Here is a 16,089-nt window from a genome sequence, read left to right on the forward strand (position 1 = left end):
ACACTTATGCACCCAACAATGGAGCACCTAAGTATATAAAGCAAATATTGACTGACATAGTAATACAGAGAGATCACTAGTAACACAGTCTTAGTAGGGGACTTTAACACCCCATCGACACCAATGGATGGATCTTCCAGACAGAAAATCAAGAAAGAAACAGTGGCCTTAAATGACACACTAGAGCAAATGGATTTAACTGATATTTTTAGAGCATTTCACCCTAAAGCAGCAGAATATACATTCTTCTCAAGTGCACATGGAACATTTTCCAAGATAGATCATGTTAGGCCACAAAACAAGCCTCACTAAATTTAAGAAGATTGCAATCATAGCAAACGTCTTCTCCAACCACAATCGTATGAAACTAGAGATCAATTACATGAAAGAAACTGAAATATACACAAACACATGGCTAAATAACATGTTATTAATCAATAAATGAGTTAACAATGAGATCAAGGAAGAAACTAAAAGATACTATGAGACAAGTCAAAATGAAAACACAATGATCCAAAATGTCTGGGACACAGCAAAAGCGATTATAAGAGGGAAATTCATAGCAGTACAGGCCTACCTCAAGAAACAAACAAACAAACAAAATTCTCAAATAAACAATATAACCTTACACCTAAAGAAACTAGAAAAAGAATAGCAAACAAATTATAAAGTGAGTAGAAGAAAGGAAATATTGAAGATATGAGTGGATATAAACAGAATAGAGTCTAAAAAATTACTAAAGATCAATGAAACCAAGAGTGGGTTGATTGAAAAAAAAAAAAAAAAAAACGATAAAGCTTTAGCCATACTTATCAAGAGAAAAAGAGAGAAGATCCAACTATATAAAATCAGAAGTGAAAGAAGAGATGTAACAACTGACTCAACAGAAATGCAAAGAATTATGAGAAAATACTATGAGCAATTACATGCAAACAAATTGGACAATCTGGAAGAAATAGATACATTCCTAGAAGTATACAATCTTCTAAGACTGAGCCAAGAAGAAACAGAAAACCTGAACTGATCGATTGCCACCAATAAAATAGAATCAGTAATCAAAAACCTTCCAAAAAACAAAAATGTGGACCAGATGGCTTCATAGGAAAACTTTACCAAATATTCAAAGAAGAATAAACACCTATTCTTCTCAAACTATTTCCAAAAATTCAAGAGAGAAGGCTCCTTAAAACCTTTTATGAGACAACCATTACCTTGATTCTAAAACCAAAGACATTATAATAAAAGAAAACTCTTATGAATATTGATGCAAAAATTCTCTACAAAATATTAGCACACCGAATTCAGCAATACATTTAAAATATCACACGCCATGATCAAGTTGGATTTATTGCTGGGATGCAAGGTTGGTACAATATCCCCAAATCAATTAATGTGATACACCACATTAACAAATAGAAAGATAAAAACCATATGATCATATCAATAGATGCAGAAAAAAGCATTCAACAAAATCCAGCATCTATTTATGATAAAAACTCTCAGCAAAGTGAAAATAAAGGGAACATACTTCAACGTAATAAAGGCCATATACGACAAACCTACAGCTCACATCATATTCAATGGGAAAAACTGAAAGCATTTTTCTTAAGATCAGGAACAAGACGGGGATGCCCACTTTCACCACTCCTCTTCAACATTGTACTGGAAGTCTTAGCCACAGCAATAAGACAAGAAAGAGAAATAAAAGGTATCCGAATTGGAAAGGAAGAAGTGCAACTCTCGTTATTTGCCGATGATATGATATATAGAGAGAACCCTAAAGATTCCACCAAAAAACTGTTTGAACTGATCAATGGATTCACTAAAGTAGCAGGTTACGAAATAAATATTCAAAAGTCAGTAGCATTTTTATGCACCAATGATGAATTTTCAGAAAGAGAAATTAAGAAAACAATCCCATTTACAATCACACCAAAAGCAATAAAATATCTGGGAATCAAATTAACCAAGGATTAAAGACCTGTTCTCAGAAAATTATAAGCCATTGAAAAAGAAATTAAAGAAGATACAAATAAATGGAAGCATATATTATGCTCATGTGTAGGAAGAATAAACATAATTAAAATGGCCATACTGCCAAATGCAATCTACAGATTCAATGCAATCCCTATCAAAATACCAATGGCATTTTTCAGAGAGCTGGAACAAATGATCCTACAATTTATATGGAGCCATAAAGGACCCTGAATAGCCATGGCAGTCTTGAGAAAGAAGAACAAAGTTGGAAGTATCACACTACCTGATATCAAACTATACTACAAGGCTACAGTAAAACAGCATGGTACTGGCATAAAAACAGATACATTGACCAATGGACCAGAATAGAGAGCCCAGAAATATATCTACGCCTATACAGTCAATAATTGCTTTTTGTATGTAGGTGCTCCTACGTTGGGTGCGTATATGTTTACAAGGATTATTTCCTCTTGGTTCATTGATCCCTTTGTCATTATGTAATGCACTTTTGTCTCATAACATAATAGACCTTGTTTTAAAATCTATTTTATCTGATATAAGTATCGCTAATACAGCTTTTTTTTTTCATTTCCATTTGCATGAAATATCTTTTGCCATCCCTTTTATTTCAGTCTATGTGTGTCGTTTAATGTGAAGTGGGTCTCTTGTAGATAGCATATGTGTGGGTCTTGTTTTCTTATCCATTTGTCTATGTCTTTTGATTAGAGTATTTAATCCATTTACATTTAAAGTGATTACTGATAGGTATATAGTTACTGCCATTTTATTATTCGTATTTGTTATTTTCATTTCCTTTTTTACCCCTTCTCTTTTTACAGAAGTTCCTTTTATATTTATTTTAATGCTGGCTTGTTGGTGATGAATTGATGAATTCCTTAAGCTTTTCCTTGTCTGGGATGCTCTTCATCTCACATTCCATTTTAATTGAAAGCCTTGCTTGGTAGAATATTCATGGTTGTAGATTCGTGTTTTTCATAACATTGATTATTTCTTGCCATTCTCTTCTGGCTTTCAAAGTTTCCATTGAAAAATCATCAGACATTTTCATGGAGATACCCTTGTAAGTAACTATCTCCCTTTCTCTTGTTGCTTTTAAGATTCTTTTTTTGTCTTTGACCTTTGACGTTTTAATTATGACATGTCTTGGTGTAAGTCTGTTTGAATTCTTCTTGTTTGGGACTCTGTGCTTCCTGAACTTGTATGTCTAATTCCTTTGCCAGGTTAGAAAAGTTTTCTGTCATTATTTCTTCAAATAGATTCTCAATCTCTTGCTCTCTCTCTTCCTCTTCAGGTATTCCTATTATCTGGATATTTATATGCTTCATGTTGTCCCAGAGGTCTCTTAAACTATCTTTATTTTTTTTTTTAATTCTTTTGTTCTTTTTGTTTTTCTGATTGGGTGTATTCTGCTACCTTGTCTTCCAATTTGTTGATTTGATCTTCTGCTTCATCCAATCTACTGTTGAATCCTTCTAGTGTATTCTTCATTTAAGTTATTGTATTCTTCGTTTCTGTCTGGTTCTTTTGATGGTTTCTATGTCCTTGTTTATGCTTACTATCTCTCTGTGGATGTTCTCATTGTGTTCCTCCATTTTCCCTTTAAGTTCATTGAGCATCCTTATAACCTGTCTGGTAGGTTGCTTGCTTCCATTTCATTTAGCTTATTTTCTGGAGTTCTCTCCTGTGGTTTCATTTGTGGCATGTTTCTTTGTTTTTTCATTTTATTACCCTCTCTGTGTTCATTTTTATGTGTCAGGAGTATTTGGTTCGTCTCTCAGCCTTGGCCAGATGGCCTAATGTGGAAGGTGTCCTGTGTGGCCGAGTGTTGCACACTCCCTGATCCCCTATGCCAGGGCATCTGGACGTGATCTTTGTGTGGGTTGTGTGTGATCTGTTGTCGTCAAGCTTTTATTGTTGTTAGTAGATCAGTAAATGGGATTAACGCTCAGGCTGACTAATTATGGGACTTGGCTGCACCCACAGGGGTTGTGTGGGGGTTAACCCCTCGGAGTGAATTTGCACTAGCAGGCTTCTGTTCTTGTTGCAACCATACTTTTTGTATACCACTAATGGGATTAGTCAGGAGTTGCTCCATTGTAGTCTGGTGCCAGCCTTCAGATGAGTTGGTTTTGTGTCCCCTTGGGAAGGACTCCTCCATAGGCCAAGGTCAGCCACTGCTTTTGATTGCTCAGGGCTACCTGGTGGGAACTACAAAGCAATCCACAGATGGTTGTTGCCTATGCCTGATCTATAGATAAGTGCAAGAGACAATGCTGTAGGCAGCGATCAGTTATGCCCTATCCCTGACCTGCAGCAGTTTTGCAGAGGCACCAGTTCTCCTCAAGGCCTGATATTGCCTATCAGTTGCCAATTATCTCTGAAACTGGATGAACTTCTGGACGATATGTGTGCTGGGTGGCACAGGAATGCTGGGAGTCTTCTAGGTTTATTGAGTATATTTCCCCCTGTCACTGTAGTGTCAATTTATACGCCAACATTGTCTCTGTAGCTCCCTGTACAAGTTTCCACTTGTAGCAAAGTCAGTTGCTGCCCATGTAAGGCCTGAACATGCAACCCCAGGGCAGGGACAGTTGCCTATCAACATGCGGTGGGCACTTTGTGTCTTGGATGGAGCAGAAGCTCATAGAGTCAAAAGCCGTCAGGCCAATACAGACCCATGCAATCCCCTCAAGAGATATTGCAGCTGGTACAGGCAGCGGTGGTCTGCCCACAACTGTTTTCTCGAAATGCGCTCACTGTGCTAGCCAAGGTCTGTAGCCTGCGCTAACTACACAACCCCAGAGCCAAACAGGGCAGGGTAGGCAGCCCGTCAATGGGCTGCAGGCACTTTGTCGCTTGGGTGAATTGGGATCTCAGGGAGACAATGCCGTCGGAACAATACATCCTCAGTTTTGCTGCAAGTTCTTGTCCCAGACGTTCCCACTGTAGTCAGATCACAGAGAGACCATCTGCCATCTGGTGTGGTCCCACGGACCCCTGCACTTCCTGGACACAATATTGCAACTCTTGCAAGCAGAAGAGGTCTGCCTAATGCTGATTTCTGTGCAGTGCCCGCCCTGTGCTAACCAAACTTTGTTGTCTGTGTGGATTGGATGATCAGAGGAGAGGATGGACAGGGCTGTGGCAGTTCACTGTCAGTGGGTCGCCTGGGGCAATTTGTGGGTAGAGTGGGGTGGGGTCTCAGAGAGACAATGGCTGTCAGATCAATGCAGCCTCAGTCTTGCTGCAACTTTGGTGACCGTTCACATTTTTCCCACAGAAGTCCCAGATCACAGCAAGACCAGCTGCTGTCTGGGACTGGCCCACAGATTCCCGAGATCCACTCAAGTTTGTATTGGCAGCAATCATCTGCCTGACCCTTTCTTGGAAATGCAGCTCACAGCGCTGGCCAACAGCAGGGAATGGAAATGCAGCTCTCAGCGCTGGCCGCTGGCTGTGAATGCTTGGTCCTAAATCGGAGCAGGTCTTTGCAGCCATCCAGCAACAAAAGCCCTGGACAATCTGTAGGTTGGGTGGCCCGGCTGATGCCCTCAGGCCAGGGCTTCCTAATGGCTCTGTGGGAGGGCTCTATCTACACAGTCAAGCTGATGTGGTGAGTAGATTGCCCAGTAGGGGGTCCAGACTAAGGCACAATAGTGGCTGCCCTTCCAGCCCTAGTTCTGGCACCTGGTAATGCAGCCTTTCTCAGAACAAATCCTACACAATCTTCTGACCCACCGCTGGTGTCCCGGGTGAGTGTCCACAGGTCAAAAAGCCTGTGCACAGGTCCTTCAAAGGGGCATCTATGGTTTCAGTCTCCCTCCATTTCACCCGGACAGCTGGAATCCCCTCTGGTTTTTACCATCAGTTATTGGAATCTCCCCTTCCCTGGGCTGGGACCCTTGGCTGGGGAGCTACAAATGAGACCATTACCCCCTCTCCTTCAGGAGAGCCTCTGCAGCCTCTCTCTCCTTCCTGGTGATCCTCCACTACCCACGGGTGTGAGTTTGGCCTGATTCGCAACTTTGCCGCTCCTACTGCCTTCAATGTTCCTCCTTTATATTATCAGACAGAGGTGTTATCATCAGCTGGACTTCAGGTGATTCTCCACGTTGATTATTTTATAATTTGGTCGTAATTTCAATGCAGACCTGGGAAGAGAGAAACCCTGCTTTTACCTAGTCCACCATCTTCCTCTCTCTCTATTATTATATCCTTGGTTACTCTTTTCTTGTCATTTTGATCAGTTGTGCTTGGCTTCCCCATCCTATATATTGGTGTTTCAATTCTCTTCTTCCTCCACTCTGTTGATTCCTGCTAACATGCTCTTCATCTCAGATAATACAGTCTTCATTTCTGACTGGTTCCTTTTTATAATTTCCACATCCATTTTTATGCTTTTTATCTCTTTGCTAAAGTTCTCAATGAGTTCATCTACACTTTCCCTAAGTTCATGAGCATCTTTATAACCAATGTTTGGAACCCCACGTCTGTTAGATTGCTTGACTCCATTTTTTCTTGATCTATGTTCTGTTCTTTCATATGATTTCTGCTTCTTTGTTTTCCCATTTTGGCTGTCTTTCTGTGTCTGTTTCTATGTACTAATCAAAGCTCCTAAGTCTCCCAGTCTTTTCAGTGTGGATTTGTGAAGTAGGTGTCCAGTGGCACAGTCCCGAGAGGGGTTCAGATACAGGCCAAGTTTAGCTCCAGCCTGTGTCCCTCTGGGGTCACCTATTAAGATTCAGCAAGCAATCCACAGATGCTGTGCTTATAGTTGCCTCAGCATGCCACACCAGAAACCGAGATCAGCTGCCACGAGTGTGAGCCTAGGTGCTGCTCAGAAAGTTTCACAGGACTCACCAAGAACATAGCTGAATGTGGCTTGGTTGGGGCCACATGTGAGGGGAGGCAGAGTTTCAGGGAACTCTTTAGGAAGAGTGACCTCTGTTATCCAGTTTGATGAAGTGGCAACTATGGTAGCACTTAGTCTGCACACTGGGAGAGGAGAGGGCTCAACAGAGGAACATGAATAATGTCAGCATTTCTGCCCATGTGAGAGCCTCACCTCCAGCCCTTTCTCTGACAACTCAGTGTCCCCCTGTAAGTCCCTGGTGCCCCTGAGCAGCTGACCTAGTGCTGGTGCTCAAAGTGAGCAGGTCCATCACCAAAAAAGTCCGTTTGTGGACACGGCCCCTTTAAGACGCATCTGCAGCTGCTGACTGCAGCTGCCCTAGCCTCTGTCCTACTCAGCTGTTGGGGTCCAGGCAGCCTCGTGTCTTCGCCCCCTCCTATCTCCATCCGTTGCAGGATGATTTCTTATTTCTCTCCCTAACTGTAGTGCTTCTGTTCATCTAGACCCCCAGGCAACTCTTCTTGCTGTTTGCTCCATGTTTCCTTCTCAACTTTGATGTGATCACAAGTGGGGATGAGTGAAGTTTCTATCAATTATGCCATTTGGCCCAGTTCCTCTTTGTTTTTAACTTTTGGCATTTTAATTATGATGTGTCTTGGTGTGGGCCTCTTTGAGTTCATCTTGTTTTGAATCCTTTGCTCTTCTTTTGCCAGGTTAAAATAGTTTTCCATCACTATTTCTTCAGATAGGTTTTCAATTTCTTGCTCTTTCTCTTCTCCTTTTGGTACTCCTATCGTGCAAATGTTTTTATGCTTGATGTTCTCCTAGAGGCCCTTTAAATTATCGTCATTTTTATATTCTTTTGTCCTGTTGCTCTTCTGACTACGTGTTTTCTGCTACTTTATCTTCTAAATAGCTGATTCAGCCCTCTGCTTTGTCTAATCTACTACTGTTGATTCCTTCTTATGTATTCTTCATTTCAGTTATTGTATTCTTTAATTCTGACTGATTCTTTTTTATGTCTTCTATCTCCATTTTTATGGGTTTTTTTCTCTTCGTTAAAGTTCTCATTGAGTTTATCTACTCATCTCCTACATTCATTGAGCATCCTTATGACCAGTGTTTTCAACTCTGCATCTGGTAGATTGCTTGTCTCCATTTTGTTTGGTTCTTTTTATGGAGTTTTGTTTTGTTCTTTTATTTGGGATATTTTTCTCTGTCTCCCCATTTGGCTACCTCCCTGTGTTTGTTTCTATGTAATAAAGCTCCTAAGTCTCCTGGTCTTAGTAGAGTGGCCTTATGTAGTAGGTGTCCTGTGGGGCCCAGTGGCACAGTTTTTCCTTGTCACCTGAGTTAGATGCCCCAGGTGTGTTCTTGTATGGGTATTGTGTGTCCTACTGTTGTAGATGAGCCTTGGTTTCTGTTTGCACATCAACGAGAGGGATTGACCCTCAGGCTGACTGGTTGTGAGGACTGGCTGATGAGGAGTTGACCCTACAGAGCAAGATTCACTTTAGCAGGGCTCTGATGTCTTCCCAGCCTGCCCTTTGTGTGTGGCATCTTGGCTTGAAGCCCCAGGTAGTTTTCAGGCTTAATCAGAAGCAGGCCACTAGGTGTGCCAGCCCGAGGGCCTCCTGGTAGGGACCATACCACAGGCCAAGTTCATTCTGTGCTCTTCTCAGTGCCACCTGGCATGAGTCACCAAGTAATCCACAGATAGCTACCACTAATGCTGGGCTTAGAGGTACTTCAAAGCTAAACTGCAAACCAAGGCCAGCTACTGTTAGTGCTGGACTTGGGACTGCTCAGAAAGTGGTACAGGGCTTGCTGAGGCCAAATGTTGCTTATTTCGATTTTGTGAAACTTTGAAAGATTTTAGGAAAGTTCACAGCATGAGCCAAGACAGGCTATTTGTATGAGAAAGCAACTGGAGGCTAAGGTTTAGGTGGGCCTAAAAGTTGGGTGTGGTGGGGTACCATGGAATCACCAGGGTGGGGTTACCTGTAAGGGTGATGGAGACTCAGATATGGAGTCCACCTGTGTCTGCCTGCTTGGAGTGGGGAGGGCTCAACAAAGGAACTATGGATACTGTCAGCATTTCTGTCTGGGAGAAAGCTACCTCTCCAGCCCTCACCCTAAAGCCAGACAATTCAGTTTCTTCCCTTATGTTTCTGGCACTTTTCGAGTAGCTAGCTGCCCCAGTGCTGGAACTCAGAGTGAGTGAGTCTGTCAGTGTGAAATTTTGTGGGTGAGCCCTTTTAGAGAACTGTCTGCAATTCTTGCAGCCCTCTGTCTTGCTCAGCCACCATCTCCACTGGTTTTCACAGCCAGAGGTTACTTCTACTTATCTTCCTGGCACTGGAACCCTGGGCTTGGAAACCCAGTGTGTGGCCGGGATCCCTGCTCCTCCAGGTGACCTCTGCAGCCAAGATATACCTCTGGATTCTCAGTCATCACATGCGGTTGTGGCACCAATCTGTTTCACATCTCCGCTCCTCCTAGCAGTCATAAGGTAGCCTCCTATGTATGTCCTCAGTTGTGGAACTTCTGTCCAACCAGACCTCAGGTGACTTCCAATGTTGGTTGTTCTTTAGTTTAGTTGTAATTTTGATGTGGTCATGAGAGAAGACAAGCACAGTGTCCGCCTACTGCACCATCTTGATCAGAAGTTGAAAACCATTTAAAAAAAAACAAATTTTAACAGAGACACACTAGACAGAATAACAAATTAAATACATCAAAATATAAAATATATTGTTCATTGCACCTATTTCTATTAATGGAAAAATTCTTATCTTAAAGAGACTACAACGTTGTATATGCATATAAAATATCTAGGAGGATCTAGAAGAAAGCATTAACAGTAATTGACTCTGGTAAAAGAAACCAGAGGTGGCAGGGAAATTAGCAACACATTTTATATACTCATAATGGTGGATTTTGTAACATTTACTTCATCATAAAAATCAGGTACAAAAAGACAAACCTAAGCTTTTTAAATTGTATTAACCTTATCCTTAGGTCAGAGGTTGAATTTAATAAGAATTTAATTCATAGAATTCACAGCATTTTAGAGTTAGGGACTTTTGAGATCATCTGTCTCATTACATCAACTATTCCTAAACTAGAGGTCAGTTTACTCAGTTTGCCTAACACTCAATACAGCTACATTCCAATAGAGCTAAAGAAATGTTGGCAGTCCTTGGACAAACAGCCTGGTACCTTGCTTATGGTTCACAGCAGGCTTTTCAGGTAAGGAATGAAAGTTGCTTTCCTAGGATACAGCAAAAGAAGAGCCTCAAGAAATTTTAGGAGCTCTCGAGAGTAGAAGAATTCACCCCAATCCATAGGTATTGAAGGTGAAGTCCAATGGCAAGTATGTAGCTTGATTTCTTAGCCTTGGGAGGTTATTTAAATTTTAATTTGAAGATTTCTTAGGAAAATTCCAGCAAAGCAAATTTAAAGGTGCCCCTATAATTAATTACTCTTCTTGCTGGACTTATGCAAACAATGAGTCCAAGTTTATTGAAACTAGACTATTTTGCAGATAAATTTATCTTAATTTGGCTACCTTTGGTAAAAATGAGAGTGATTATAGACAGAAAATTATGTTTCAAGAGGAACTATATTATATCTTTGTGGATATTAGATTCTAGTGTTGTCCATTGTTTTTTGAGCTATGTTTTACATAATATAAATTTCAGGGGAACTGCCACAATAGCTCATGCTTAAACAATCCCAGTGGCTGATCCTGTATAAGCTACACAGAAAGATTACTTGAGCATCTGATGCAAGCTAAATCTTATAGAAATTAACCCATATTGTCAGCCGTTTGGCCCATTCTACTGCTCAAGCTTTAAAACTCTAACAGACCACTTTAGTGTCCTTAGTATGTGGGTCCTTAGAAAATAGAATTGCTTTAGATTATTTGTTAGTTGAACAAGAAAGTATGCAGTGGCTAACTCATGATTTGGGTCCTGGGGGACATAATAACAAAAGTTACTCTTTATTGAACACCCAGAATGTCCCCTCCAAGGCTCAAGACCATTGCAGAAGGAGTGGGCAGGAGAGATTGTAACAGCTGAATAAAGGGGGGCACAATGAGAGAACAAATCTGACTCCATCTTGAAAGCTAATACTCCTTCTTAATTAATCCTGGACCCAGTTGCCTTATTTCCCTCAAGATTGAGGAATGAACAATAAAAGGGGGGGGGATTTTAAGAGTGAAATGCTTACTCTCTCTGATTCCATCTTGTTTAAGCCTGGTTTGTTCCCATGGCCTACAGACTAATTGCTTCTGCTTAGTCTTGCATATAGACATGCTAATCATTAAAGGAATTCTGCTTGTGACTTGAGGAGAAAAGGAAAGTAAGTATTGTTTATCCAAGATTTGCAGAAACTTTGTGACCCAGACTCACATCAACTAGCAAAATCTTCTTCAGACCCCTGCTGCTGCCCAGATATCTACAGTGGTCAATCATCTTTTGCCCCTCCCATTTCCCCTTTCCTTGACTTAAAAGAAGCCTGAAATCTGTACTTTCTTAAGATGGATTTGAGGTACCACTTGGGTGCCCATCTTCTCTGTTGGTGCCTTCTTGATCAATAAATTTTTCTTTACTACAATCACTGAAAAAAAATTGTGAGAAACTCTTGGAATTCACCTTAATGGAATCAGGCCTATAGTTGAAGGTGCATGGTGTAGGTTTCTGCTTTACCTTTTAGTTTGATTAAAATATAGAGATCATTCTTTGAAGGAATGGGTAGGATGGGCAGAATAGGTATGAGCCTGAGGGCATCAGAAAGATTTCTTCTTATCTTCCTCCTAATTTCCAAATATATTCTATTATAGATTAGGATTTTTAAATAAAGATCAGTATCTTTATTAAAGCATTTACTAAAATGCATATGCCCATGTGAGAGGTAAGCAATAAAACATAATTATAAAGAAGAATAAAATCTTCTGATCTTTTTCTGAAAGTTTGGAAGCAAGCAGGTGGGAAGGGAGAAGAAAAATTGGGGACTATCATAAAGAAGAAAGAAAATGCTGAAGAAAGTTTGGTCTGCTTTATATTCCTGCCTAAACAATCACATTGATGTGTAGTAAGCTTTAGAAAGTGGCTTTTAGTGATAACCTGAGACTTTCTATAACTAAGCAACACATCGGCAATTAGCCAAGTTCTAAAATCCCAGTAGCTTCTCTCCTATGGTCTGACTGCTCTCGCCTCAGTCTTCAGTCTCATCACCCTTTGCAAGAGAGAGCACAATTTGTCAGTTTGCTCTATACGTGTATGGAGACCCCTGAGCCCAAGGCTTTGCTTGTTAACAATGCAGTAAATATTGAGCATCACAATTTAGTGAGAAAGAGAAACATTGAACAACTGGAAGAAGAGCAATGATGAAGTCCAGAATGCTATGAGAAAATATGTGTGGGTACATGTGTGCAAGTGTGTGTATGTATGCACATACACACATGTGTGCACACACACCCACAGTCTCCTCATTGACTACTATTCATCATTCAGAAATACAGGAATTGGGCCCCGAACTCCTGGTAATATTCCCTAATTACCCATAGCGTACTGACTGAATACATAACTCTCATAACCTTTTCAGCACTACTATATTGTAATTATTGATTTTATTACCTATCTTCCTCACTAAACCATAAAATTCTTTGTCGGCAGTGACCGTGTCTTCTTTCACATCTCCCAACACCATACTTGGCATATAGTAGGGGCATGATACATTCTTGTTGAATGAATGAATAAAGAAAACAAAGCCACTTAGCTTCATTTTAACATTAAAACTATAAATTTCTCTCTAAACAGAATACACATTTCTAAAGAATTCTGAATGCATCCTTCCCCCAACAACGATTCTTATGGGCTCCCTGTAGCTGTAACTAGGGTGTGAGTCTTACAAACAACATTTGACAGCAGTCTCCTTCCATGTCTTCCAGGAAGAGAGAGTTCTAAATGATGCTTATTCAACACTTCTCAGGTTTTTGCATGGATATTAAGATTTGGAGTTTGTAGGGAGAAATGGTTGGACAATTAGATGAGAGTAAAAGAAAAGAATGAGAATAAATGTAAAGGACCATTCACTCTGGGTGGGGAAAACCAGGGTAAGGGTTGAGAGACCTGGCAGACTCTCCAGGTCATGTTTAGGTTAGGTTGGCTATTCTCGTTTCAAGTCTGCACACTCCTCTGGAACTCCCTTATGTCTTTTGTTGGGGGAAAACCCCACCTACAGATTTTGGATAAAACATTCCTCCAGACCTCCAGAAATGAGTCCCCTGGTCTTACTATTACTCATATCCTGGAAAAGTCATAGCTGGTCTATCCTGACCTTCAGAGCTTGAAAGAGTGCAGATTATGAATTCAAGAAGAATTTAGAGAAACCTTTCAGAAAAAAAAAACACAAAAATCAATTTTTCTGTCTTCTTTATTTATCAAAAATGTCATGAACATTTTTACTGGAACTTTCTTTGGCATGTTCTGTGTGAATCAGCATGAAAACAAGTGACTTCACTGCCAAATGGAAATTTTAGTCTGCAAACAATGTTATTTCTAGTTTTGAAAAACTACATAGAACTGGAATCTAAGGTAATGATATACCCTTACCAGCCTTATGTAAAGTCATCCCTGTCCCTGCATTTTAATTGTACTTCCGCCATCTTTCTAGCTCTCAGTCAGATGGGCCCAGAGACATTTCTGGAAGTAACATCACAATGGTTGCCCAAGGAGAACCTCAAGTTCAGTTTAAACTTGTATTGGTTAGTGATGGTGGGACTAGAATAACTACATTTGTGAAACATCATCTGACTGGTGAATGTGAGAAGTATGTAGCTACCTTGGATGTCAAAGTCTACCCCCTTATGTTCCACACCAACAGAGGACTTATCACGTTCAATGTATGAGACACAGCTAGTCAAGAGAAATTTAATAGACTGAGAGATGGATATTATGTTCAAGTCCAGGGTGTATGCGAGTAACTTTGAGAGTTACTTACAAGAATGTGCCTAACTGGCATAGAGATCTGGTAAGAGTATGTGAAAACATCCCCATCATGTTGTGTGGCAACACAGTGGATATTAAGGAGAGAAAAGTTAAGGCAAAATCAATTGTCTTCCACAGAAAGAAGAATCTTCAGTACTATGACATTTCTGCTAAAAGAAACTACAACTATGAAAAGCCCTTCTTTTGGCTTGCTAGAAAACTGATTGGAGACCCTAACTTGGAGTTTGTTGCCATACCTGCTTTTGCCCCACCAGAAGATGTCATGGACCCAGCTTTGGCAGCACAGTATGAGCATGATCTAGAGAGGTTGCTCAGACAACTCTTATGGATGAGGATAATAACTTGTGAGAAAGTGAAGTTGGAGCCCAGTGTCGGAAGTCTAGTTTTATAGGCAACTGTCCTGTGATGTCAGTAGTGCAGCATGCTTTAGACTATTATATAGCTAAGTAGAACATGTGATTTATCTTTGGGATGCTAACGGAGATGAATGGGCTTCAGATTAAAAGTGGCAGTTACAAAATACATTAATTTTTTGGATCTTCAACAATAGCTGTTTTGGAATGCAGTTGTTTTATTATTGAGTTTCAAATATAAGACTGCTACAATCACATCAGAATATTCAGTGGTGAAATCTTGTCTGTTACTGTCGTTCTCATTCCTTTTCATTTAGAATCAGAATAAAGTTCTGTCTCAAAAATCCAAACAAATAAGTCATCTATATAACCTGCAACCTGGCATAACCTCTAGTTTTAGTGGTGCTGTTATTATTTATATTTCTACATTTGCCCCCAAACTCCAGTTTTTAAAATATTTTTTATTTTTCAAATACAGTTGGCATATGATATTATATTAGTTGTAGGTATATGACATCATGATTAGACATTTATATAACTTACAAAATGATCACCCCAATAAGTCTAGTAATAATCTGACAATATAGTTATTACAATACTATTGACTATATTTCTTATGTTACACTTTACATACCCATAAATATTTTGTAACTACCAATTTGTTCTTTTTAATACCTTCCCCTTTGTCACCCATCCCCAAACCCCCTCTCATCTGGCAACCATCACAATGTTCTCTGTATCTATGGGTTTGTTTCTGTTTGTTGTTGTTGTTGTTGTTCATTTTATCCTTTAGATTCTACATATAAGTGAAATTATATGGCATTTGTCTTTCTTTGTCTGACACTCCACTCAGCACAATATCCTCTTGATCCATCCATGTTATTGCAGGTGACAATATTTCTTTTTATGGATAAATAATATTCTATTATATGTATACATATCACCTATCCTTTATCCATTCATCATTCATGGACGCCTAGGTTGCCTCCATATCTTGGCTATTGTAAATAATGCTACAATGAACATATGGATTCACATGTCCCTTTGAAGTAGTGCTTTGGATTTCTATGAATAAATACCCAGAAGTGGGATTACTGGGTCCACCTTCATCTCTTGTTACAGCCTTTGTTTTAAAGTCTATTTTGTCCGGTATAAGTATTGCTACCCAAGCTTTTTCTTCTCTGTTTCCATTTACATAAAATATCTTTTCTTATCCCTTTACATTAAGTCTGTATGTGTCTTTTGATCTAAAGTGAGTCTCTTGTAGGAAGCATATGTAAGGGTCTTGTTTTCTTATCCATTTAGTCACCCTATGTCTTTTAACTGCAGTGTTTAATATTTACATTTAAAGTAATTGTTGCTAAATATGTAGATATTGCTATGTTATTCACATTTCACTTGTTTTTTTCTCCTTTTCCTCCTCCTTCTCTTATTCCTTCTCCTCCTCCTCCTCCTCCACTTCCCCCTTCTTCTCCCTGTTCTTCTTGTCCCTTTAACATTTTTTGTAATAATGGTTTGGTGTTAATGAACTCCATTTAGTTTTTTCTTGTTGGAAAGCTCTTTATCTGTCCTTTGATTCTAAATAATATTTTGCTGGGTAGAGTATTCCTGGTTGTAGGTCCTTGCTTTTCATAAGTTTAAATATTTCATGCCAATCCCTTCTGGTCTGCAACTTTTTCTTGAGAAATCAGCTGACAGTCTTATGGCAGCTCCCTTGCTGGTAACTAGATGCTTTTCTCTTGCTGCTTTTAAGAATCTCTCTTTGTCTTTAATCTTTGGTGTTTTAATTGTGATGTGTCTTGGTGTGGGCCTCTTTAGGTTCATCTTGTTTGGGACTCTCTGTGCTTCTTGGGCTTGTATGTGTATT

General features: G+C 39.8%; 1 pseudogene; it reads left to right on the plus strand.

Moving 5' to 3' along the window:
- Positions 1-13,282: 13,282 nt before the first annotated feature.
- Positions 13,283-14,703, plus strand: LOC102894116 (annotated as a pseudogene).
- The last annotated feature ends 1,386 nt before the right edge of the window (positions 14,704-16,089 follow it).

This window comes from Pteropus alecto, unplaced genomic scaffold (genome assembly GCF_000325575.1).
Source record: "Pteropus alecto unplaced genomic scaffold, ASM32557v1 scaffold392, whole genome shotgun sequence".
Taxonomy (NCBI): Eukaryota; Metazoa; Chordata; class Mammalia; order Chiroptera; family Pteropodidae; genus Pteropus; species Pteropus alecto.